At 36.7% G+C, this 9,303-nt stretch overlaps 1 protein-coding gene across 3 annotated transcripts in view; it reads left to right on the top strand.

Moving 5' to 3' along the window:
• The first annotated feature begins 2,574 nt into the window (after nt 1-2,574).
• LOC117333284 (retinal-binding protein-like) overlaps nt 2,575-9,303 on the top strand; it is a 58,327-nt gene continuing 51,598 nt past the window's right edge. The window contains exons 1-2 of one of the 3 annotated variants that reach the window (XM_033892513.1): nt 2,575-2,658; nt 4,774-4,947. The gene's annotated coding sequence lies outside the window, so the exon portion shown is untranslated. The remainder of the gene's footprint in view (nt 2,659-4,773; nt 4,948-9,303) is intronic. The other 2 variants (XM_033892511.1, XM_033892514.1) reach the window with 2 other exon arrangements.

Raw genomic sequence — 9,303 nt, 5'->3', positions numbered from 1 at the left:
ATATGATGTTACCCATGTATTGTTTAAGGCACCATCTACGATATTTCCTAACAAAAACATCGCCGTTTTAATTGATATAACTACATAATGTGTATAGAAAAAAACGTAATTGGAAACTTTCTTTCAACTTGTATATTTTGCGAGAATGCGATTTCTGTTGAAAATCGGTGGGTAATCATTATTGGTACGCTGATAATGACTTGGAGGAAAACAAAATTCAATACATGTACAGTGTATCTCCTTAATCATAACGATGACAGCAAAATCACAACAATGTAAGATATCTTTAAAATCAATGTATTCACATTGAGAGTCTTTTCTCCGAAAACTCTGCATATAAGATTCCGTGACTGTTCCACTGGGTAGAAAACGGGAAAACATATGCCAAGGGAAGCAATTCTGTTAGTCTTATCTCGGCTACACTGTATTCCTATAACACCTCGGACGAAGGGCTTGTACAAACTGTGTAGCTACATATGTATATTTTATTAAAGTTCCACCTTTAGTAATAACTTTAAAAAAATTCCTATACATGTAAAATCACAGAAGATTTCATCACGAAAGACACTCTAAAAGGAGAGGATATCAATACTAGATATAGATATATTTGTATATATGACGATTTATGATATGAAATGTCTCGCAAAACTGTTTAGAGTTCAGAAGAGTAGTGATACAAATTAAAGTAAGTCTAAACACAAGGTCAAAAAGTTAGATATACAGAATACACCACGCTTTGATAAATTGATTGGTACATTTGGGATAGTGAATATTAGTAACGGAACATGAAATACATTGTACATATAGGGTGTTAGGATTGAGCCGAAATCTCCGTAACGAGATGTTAGGATTGAGATGAAATCTTCGTAACGAGATGTTAGGATTGAGATGAAATCTTCGTAACGTGATGTTAGGATTGAGATGAAATCTTCGTAACGAGATGTTAGGATTGAGATGAAATCTTCGTAACGTGATGTCAGGATGGAGCCGAAATCTTCGTAACGTGATGTCAGGATTGAGCCGAAATCTTCGTAACGTGATGTCAGGATGGAGCCGAAATCTTCGTAACGTGATGTCAGGATGGAGCCGAAATCTTCGTAACGAGATGTTAGGATTGAGATGAAATCTTCGTAACGTGATGTCAGGATGGAGATGAAATCTTCGTAACGAGATGCTAGGATTGAGATGAAATCTTCGTAACGTGATGTTAGGATTGAGATGAAATCTTCGTAACGAGATGCTAGGATTGAGCCGAAATCTTCGTAACGTGATGTCAGGATGGAGCCGAAATCTTCGTAACGTGATGTCAGGATGGAGCCGAAATCTTCGTAACGTGATGTCAGGATGGAGCCGAAATCTTCGTAACGAGATGTTAGGATTGAGATGAAATCTTCGTAACGAGATGTTAGGATTGAGGCAAGGACACCATACCTTTATGGTCAAAATTTTGCTAACGACGAAATACAAGCTAATAATGCTCCGTTATAGCCTTTTTGGCTACAGATTGATATATCGGATTCCTAAACATCACAAAAATTATTACATACAACATTTTATTGCTGGTTCGACCCGTTGTTCAACGAAACATTCATCAAAGCCTTAGCTACATTCGCGTTTTGATATTGTATACCAAAGAAGTAGAATTAAGGCAATGTGGATGTTGAAGATCTTAAATATCCGCGCTAGACAAAGATCTATTAAAACAATTGATTTTCTTCTGTGTACCCACTTTTTTGCAAGAAAGGCGAACGGCGAACAAGATTTTGACCAAGATGAAATGTGCAGAGAATGAAATAAATAGGATTGAAATTCTGGTTGAATATATCTTGGTTGACTTTAGTATTGTGACAAAAATAACACATTGCTTAGTCCTTCAATTCTGACAAATTGACGATTTCCATTTGTCTTTTTAGTCGAAAATATGACCATATTCATCAAATACCACAAAACTTGTCGTAAAAGGAATCCATATGTGCTTATGCCTATCAGTCGCTTACCACGAGGTTTACTTACAACATAACCAAACGAATAGTTTGCCAATGAACCTAATAATACGCAATTTTCATTTTGGTGCTATATTCATTTCTTCCCAAACCTACCATGTGAAAACGTCACTGGAGATTCGATACTCACTATCTCTCTTTTGAAAGATTAGCCATGATGTATGGATGGGAAAGTTTCATTGTCGAAGTCTTGAGCTTATTGGAAAATATTGTCTTTCCTGTCATTATCTTCATTTGATGATTTAAACACGTATTGTGGATTCTGTCGTTGAAGCAGGAAATGATTATTCTATCGGATCGAAATCATGCTCTTTTCCGTCTTGTCCTTTTTAAAGCGTATTAGTGTAAATTTATAATTCTAAGTTATGATTACGGTTTGAATTTCGATATTCTGTTGTTTTTCTTCCTGATGCCGTTCAAAGGCTAGAGAGAATTTACGTTTACTCGTTATACAGACTGGCTGCCTTCCCCGTAGAAACACGTTGTTTAAATCTTTGATGTTAGGTAACATCTAAATCGTACTAGGCGCTCCCAAGCGTGCAGTATTACGATAGTACGCTACTGGGTTGAGATTACACTGTTCCAGAGAAGAGTGCAGAGTTACATATACCCAAAGGTGGTAGTCGGTGAAGAGGGTACCGGGGACAAAGAAACGGTGAGTAAAATATCTTGCACATATGTATTTGTAAATGAGTAAGATGACATCATAACTTATGTAGTACTAAGCTTAAAGTGCATACAATACTCAATAACTTTTTTTATCATACATTATGTAGACAGTGGTACGATGTCACGGTGTCTGCATTCGTGGCGTGAAAAAACCCGATACACATATACATGTACGTATTGGTAAGTTAAGTACCTTTTTTGTCATAAACAAAGACAATACGGTTTGCACACAAGTTTTGCCCAGAGGGTTTGACACTATGGCCCAGAGTAGAGAGTTAACCTCAGGGCCTGACCCCTAGACACTAATTATTGACAAGGGTAGGCATATCGGCTTTCAAAAGTCAAGACATAATTTTTTCAAAGTTCGACTCTGACCACAAATGAAGTCCACTTCTTTCCAAGTCGCTGTAAATAACCAACGTCAAAACCTGTAGGTACCATGGATATTGATTGAACCGATTTCTTAACGATTGAGTTTGTTTGGTTAGTTAAATGTGACCCTTTTAGATCTATTGTTATATCACCCTGCATCAAATGTGACAACACAGTGTACAACTCATTGACGAAGAAAACGTACAATGAGCTGTTGTCAAATATATAGGTTATATATTTAATTGCTAAACCTAGTGGCGTGATGAATTTAAGTAATTGTAATAAAAAAGTGCTAAACTTCAGCTTAACATAACTTCATTCTTTCATTGTTGTTATGTTTTCCACGTTGAATATGTGTTTAATCACCTTAATTGTCATCGTATTAAATGTTATAACGATAATTTCAACAGTTAGTCTTTACATATTGGTACATACCAAAGATACTGGATTAAACCATATATTTATCTCGATATGTAGTGTTTTAAAGTAACAGACGCTTTAACTGATAAGAACGAATCTTCAACACTGACACAAACCAGTCCACCAATAATTCGATCAAAATCTATTTCCTGAGAATGCGTATGTAATCCTTTCATGTAAATCAATCTCATGTGACACTGGGCACAGACATTGTACGTACATGCATTACACATGTACATGTAAGTAGCTCAAGATCTAATACGAACAGTTTCTTTTGTATCTTTGATCATAAATATCAAGAAAACATGTTTTCTATACTTTCCAAAACGACGTTTTTGTATATTATTCATTGCGTGTATATGTAACAGCTGCTGCACGTACAGGTCGCTCGACAATAATTCCACTTTTTTCAATCAAGCTATCTTTGTCTCGCGACATTAAGTCAGGTGACCCCAATGTCTCCTTTCACTGCCTTATGATATCTCGAGGTCCACTCTCTTGCCAATCACAAATTAACGCGTTTTACACCTTTATGATGAATATCGTATTTATTGACAATACCTGCACGACAATACTTTGTATGACAGATAGATAGTGTTTTTTCCTTGTAGACCGGTTTTAAGAAATTAAAGTAGCTTGTCATGACGGAATTATATAAAAGGGCATACCATGAACGAATGATGATAAGGTTACAGTTTTGCCACAGTGACTTGACACAAATTATCAACCCACGAATAATAAATACAAAAATAAAGACCACGGGTTGGGTATCTGTGTCAACTCTGACAGACGTGTCCCTCACCGATACACTGCTTACGTAGTATATTTGATATTTAAATGTTTGTGAAGGCAGTGGATGTCGGACAAACACATACCATACAGGACACTGGCCATGCCAATCGTCTGTCGTAATTAGTCGTGGCCGTTTCCATGTATACAATGCATCCTTCAGGAGTACAATACGGGTGTTATTAGTTTAAAGCATGGCAGTTATGACGCGGGACATTCAGGAGCTGTTGTCAGGTTGATGGGGCGGTATAGAGGACAGATTCAGTTGTTTATGATATCTTACTGTACAGTTAAATCTTACCAGGTATTCTCTCCGCCCCTAAACCATTACCTCTCTATTAGTGGGCTCACCTATAATCTGACCCTCCTTTGACCCCAAGTTTGACCACTCAAGGGCCGCCCCGACCTCAGGTGCCCCTCCACTACAATTTGTAATAAGTGGTCACTGCACAGCCCCTTCACTTAATTCTTTGTCGCCCAGATCCCCACCTTTTAAGGTTTTAAATACAATTCTTTATAGTGCGGAGAGCTGTACAGCCCAAATGCTGTCTGTACATGGCCGTCTAGAGGTTTGTTAATGGCCGGGAATGTGACGGGGTGATATTGTACGGTGAAAACTGAAGATGACGAAGGAATATTAGCATGTTAAGAATTCTACAAGTTGTTGGTGAATGTTTCTGTGTGAATGACACAGGTAGGTATCTATTTTATAAATTCATCGTTCAATTACAGTCGATATTCTTCAAGTAAGGTAACTGCTCCATACATTTAAATACAAACGATAAGATAGTATGCTGCTACGGCAATACATTTATAGTTGGGATATAATTTTAAATAGCATGCGGTCATTTAAATGGTCGGAGAGAAAATCCATAAACATGTCATTTTTTTTTAAAACTAGCCATCAGAGGGATATTTGAATCGAGATATCTACAGGTGAACCAAGTCCTAATAAGCTAACACGACTTTAGTTGTAAATAAATAAATCTGGTATCATTGAAATACAAGACCAGGATTCAAAAACAAGTATAGACTACTTTCATCATTTCGTTTCCTTGTCAGCTGTAATGGTACTACTGTATTGAATAATGCAACATTACATGTACCGATATTGACTAACTGATGTAACATTACATGTACCACTATTGACTAACTGATGTAACATTACATGTACCACTATTGACTAACTGATGTAACATACATGTAACATGTACCGATATTGACTAACTGATGTAACATTACTTGTACCACTATTGACTAACTGATGTAACATTACATGTACCACTATTGAGTAACTGATGTAACATTACATGTACCACTATTGACTAACTGATGTAACATTACTTGTACCACTATTGACTAACTGATGTAACATTACATGTACCACTATTGACTAACTGATGTAACATTACATGTACCGCTATTGACTAACTGATGTAGCATTACATGTACCACTATTGACTAACTGATGTAACATTACATGTACCACTATTGACTTACTGATGTAACATTACATGTACCACTATTGACAAACTGATGTAACATTACATGTACCACTATTGACTAACTGATGTAACATTACATGTACCACTATTGACTAACTGATGTAACATACATGTAACATGTACCGATATTGACTTACTGATGTAACATTACATGTACCACTATTGAGTAACTGATGTAACATTACATGTACCACTATTGACTAACTGATGTAACATACATGTAACATGTACCGATATTGACTTACTGATGTAACATTACATGTACCACTATTGAGTAACTGATGTAACATTACATGTACCACTATTGAGTAACTGATGTAACATTACATGTACCACTATTGACTTACTGATGTAACATTACATGTACCACTATTGACTAACTGATGTAACATTACATGTACCGCTATTGAGTAACTTGTGTAACATTACATATACCGTTATTGACTTACTGATGAACCATTTCATGTACTGCTATTTGCTAACTGATCTGATATTATTCTTAACTCGAGTTAACATTGTTATCCCACTTACTTGATGAATCTAATGTACCAAACAACTGAGAAAGTGAATTTCCTAATGAAAGTATTCAATTCTGTTTTTGATAAAAGACTTGATATTTTTAAGGTGAAAATCCCCAAAAGGAAAATGGAAAAAAAATGCGTCAGTGCCATTTATATAGTGACATATTGGTTTGTGACCTCGCTATCCTTTGCGGTCGCAGTTGGTAGGCACTACTTGTGGACTTTATTTGACGATGTTTGCCTAATATGTTTGCCACGTTCATACAATCTAATTGACGTTCTTTTGAAATCCAATATCAAACGTTATGAATCCTGTTGAATTACGGGCCATTTGCATCTTCCCCATCTCTTTCGACTTTCGTATCAATTACGAGTCCTAGAAGGTTCATATTGCCTTTATCCGAAATTGAATGCAGTTTGATACTTATATCTACATTTCCACCTTTTGCTATTTACGAGAAAATATTAATCAGATGAGATATAGTATATCTCCAAGACATTCTAGATTGTTTAACATATGTGAAGCGCAAAGTGCGTGCTCCCGTTCCCGTGAAAACTCTTCACGCGCTTTCTCCTGGAACAGATACTTTGAAATAAAGTCCGTGGAAAACAGCTAACACAAAATGATTTTTATCATGAATGAGTTCAAACATTTTCTTCTAGGCACTGTTCTTGTCTAAATGTGTGTAAATATAAATGTCTGTCGATTACGTCATACTTCGGAGGAATGTTCGCTGAACTTGAAACTAAGTAATACAGTCTTGTTTGTTTTTATTATTGGAGATATATATCTATAGCGCTGTATAAGAACACGAATACATGCATGATATTGTCTGTCGACTACACTGTTTATATTGGTACTACAAATCATCTTGTTCAAGCTACACCTTGATAGCAATACGTACATCATTTCTGACAATAGACCTACGGAATTTAGGTCCAAGTTCTTTATTACTTTAAGTTAATTAGCTTATCAGTCAAGATTGAACGGAATTGCAAGCTATATATATTTGCTTAAACTTATTAATTCTTTGGAGCTAATAAGGTAATTACACTAATTTTACACATTTGGATTTGTCATATTATACCTTTCCAACAATGTATTATACGATACTGCACAATGGCGGACAGTACGTGATGTATGTTGACGACGCTCACGTTTTTAACTTTTCAAACAAGTTTATTCAAATCTGTTCCAAAATGATACATTATGGTTATTTGACGGGAATGAATAGACTCTCGATGTTTCCTATATCTTCTCGTCCAAACGAGAGTCAGGTGTGACTTATACTAGTTACATTCATCTCGTGTTCGTATTCATACGCATGTCGGTCATAGACCTATAAACCGACACGGGACTTGCTTGGGTTATACAGTGATACTGCAGCACAAATGTAGGATATACCGTTATAGCTACACTTACAATACATTTAATTATTGTAAGCTCTTCGTCATAGTTATAAATTACCATGCATATTTCGCACTCTTAAATTCTTTCTGCAAAGGATACATTCTTTAGTAAAAAACCTTTGAAACCCGACAATGCTGCAGAACCTCAAATATTTATTGAACTCGGGTGACTCGTGATCTACTAACAATATGATACAACTGCTAGCCATTATTATGAATTTCCCTACTTTATCTATTTTTGAAGTCAACAGATACGTTGCACTCAACCTGTTTCCCTTTTATCCATAGTGTAACCAGAGCATCCGTGTTCTTTAGTATTTCCCTCCTTTTTATCAAAGCAAAATGCGATATAGGATAAAGCACAGCATGCCTATTTTAACATCTATTTAAAAATTCAATTATCTCGCCTTGGGATTACCTCCTCGTTGCTATAATTGCTTGTATCATAGTCAGACGTCAAGGGGAGATCCAGGGGTTAGGAGGTGTAAACTGGGTCAAGGTTAGGAGGTGTAAACTTGGTCAAGGTTAGGAGGTGTAAACTTGGTCAAGGTTAGGAGGTGTAAACTTGGTCAAGGTTAGGAGGTGTAAGCTGGGTCAAGGTTAGGAGGTGTAAACTTGGTCAAGGTTAGGAGGTGTAAACTTGGTCAAGGTTAGGAGGTGTAAACTTGGTCAAGGTTAGGAGGTGTAAACTGGGTCAAGGTTAGGAGGTGTAAACTTGGTCAAGGTTAGGAGGTGTAAACTTGGTCAAGGTTAGGAGGTGTAAACTTGGTCAAGGTTAGGAGGTGTAAGCTGGGTCAAGGTTAGGAGGTGTAAACTTGGTCAAGGTTAGGAGGTGTAAACTTGGTCAAGGTTAGGAGGTGTAAACTTGGTCAAGGTTAGGAGGTGTAACCTTGGTCAAGGTTAGGAGGTGTAAACTTGGTCAAGGTTAGGAGGTGTAAACTTGGTCAAGGTTAGGAGGTGTAAACTTGGTCAAGGTTAGGAGGTGTAAGCTGGGTCAAGGTTAGGAGGTGTAAACTTGGTCAAGGTTAGGAGGTGTAAACTTGGTCAAGGTTAGGAGGTGTAAACTTGGTCAAGGTTAGGAGGTGTAAACTGGGTCAAGGTTAGGAGGTGTAAACTGGGTCAAAGTTATGACGTGTAAACTGTGTATGAAATGGGAGAATTTTTATTGATCAAAATACTCGTTTTTATGACATTTGTTCACAGTCAGCCGCTATTTATAATGTCCTAGATACATAATGTATATACTAAGACTTCAAAACAAACGTTCGACACTGTTCCCCGTCTAATGAAAAAACTAAACACATACGGGATCAGCGGAGTAGCTCTCACTTGGCTGGAAGACTTTATATAACAGACAGCAACCAGTTATCATCAACGGAGTGACATCTGAGTCTGACTGGGGCAGAGTAACATTCAGAGTACCACAAGGTTCAGTTCAGTTTTAGGACCGCTCTCGTTTGCTACATTAATAAATGTACATAAATTGTGGATTCAACTATACACATATTTGCAAATGATACGAAAATGTATCAGATTCTAAAGTCTGAAGAAAACAAGAAATCTTTACAAGAAGACCTGCTTATGTCAATGGAGCAAGACTTGGCTGTTCACATT

This window comes from Pecten maximus, chromosome 8 (assembly GCF_902652985.1).
Source record: "Pecten maximus chromosome 8, xPecMax1.1, whole genome shotgun sequence".
Taxonomy (NCBI): domain Eukaryota; kingdom Metazoa; phylum Mollusca; class Bivalvia; order Pectinida; family Pectinidae; genus Pecten; species Pecten maximus.
This window is presented reverse-complemented; position numbering and strand designations above follow the sequence as displayed.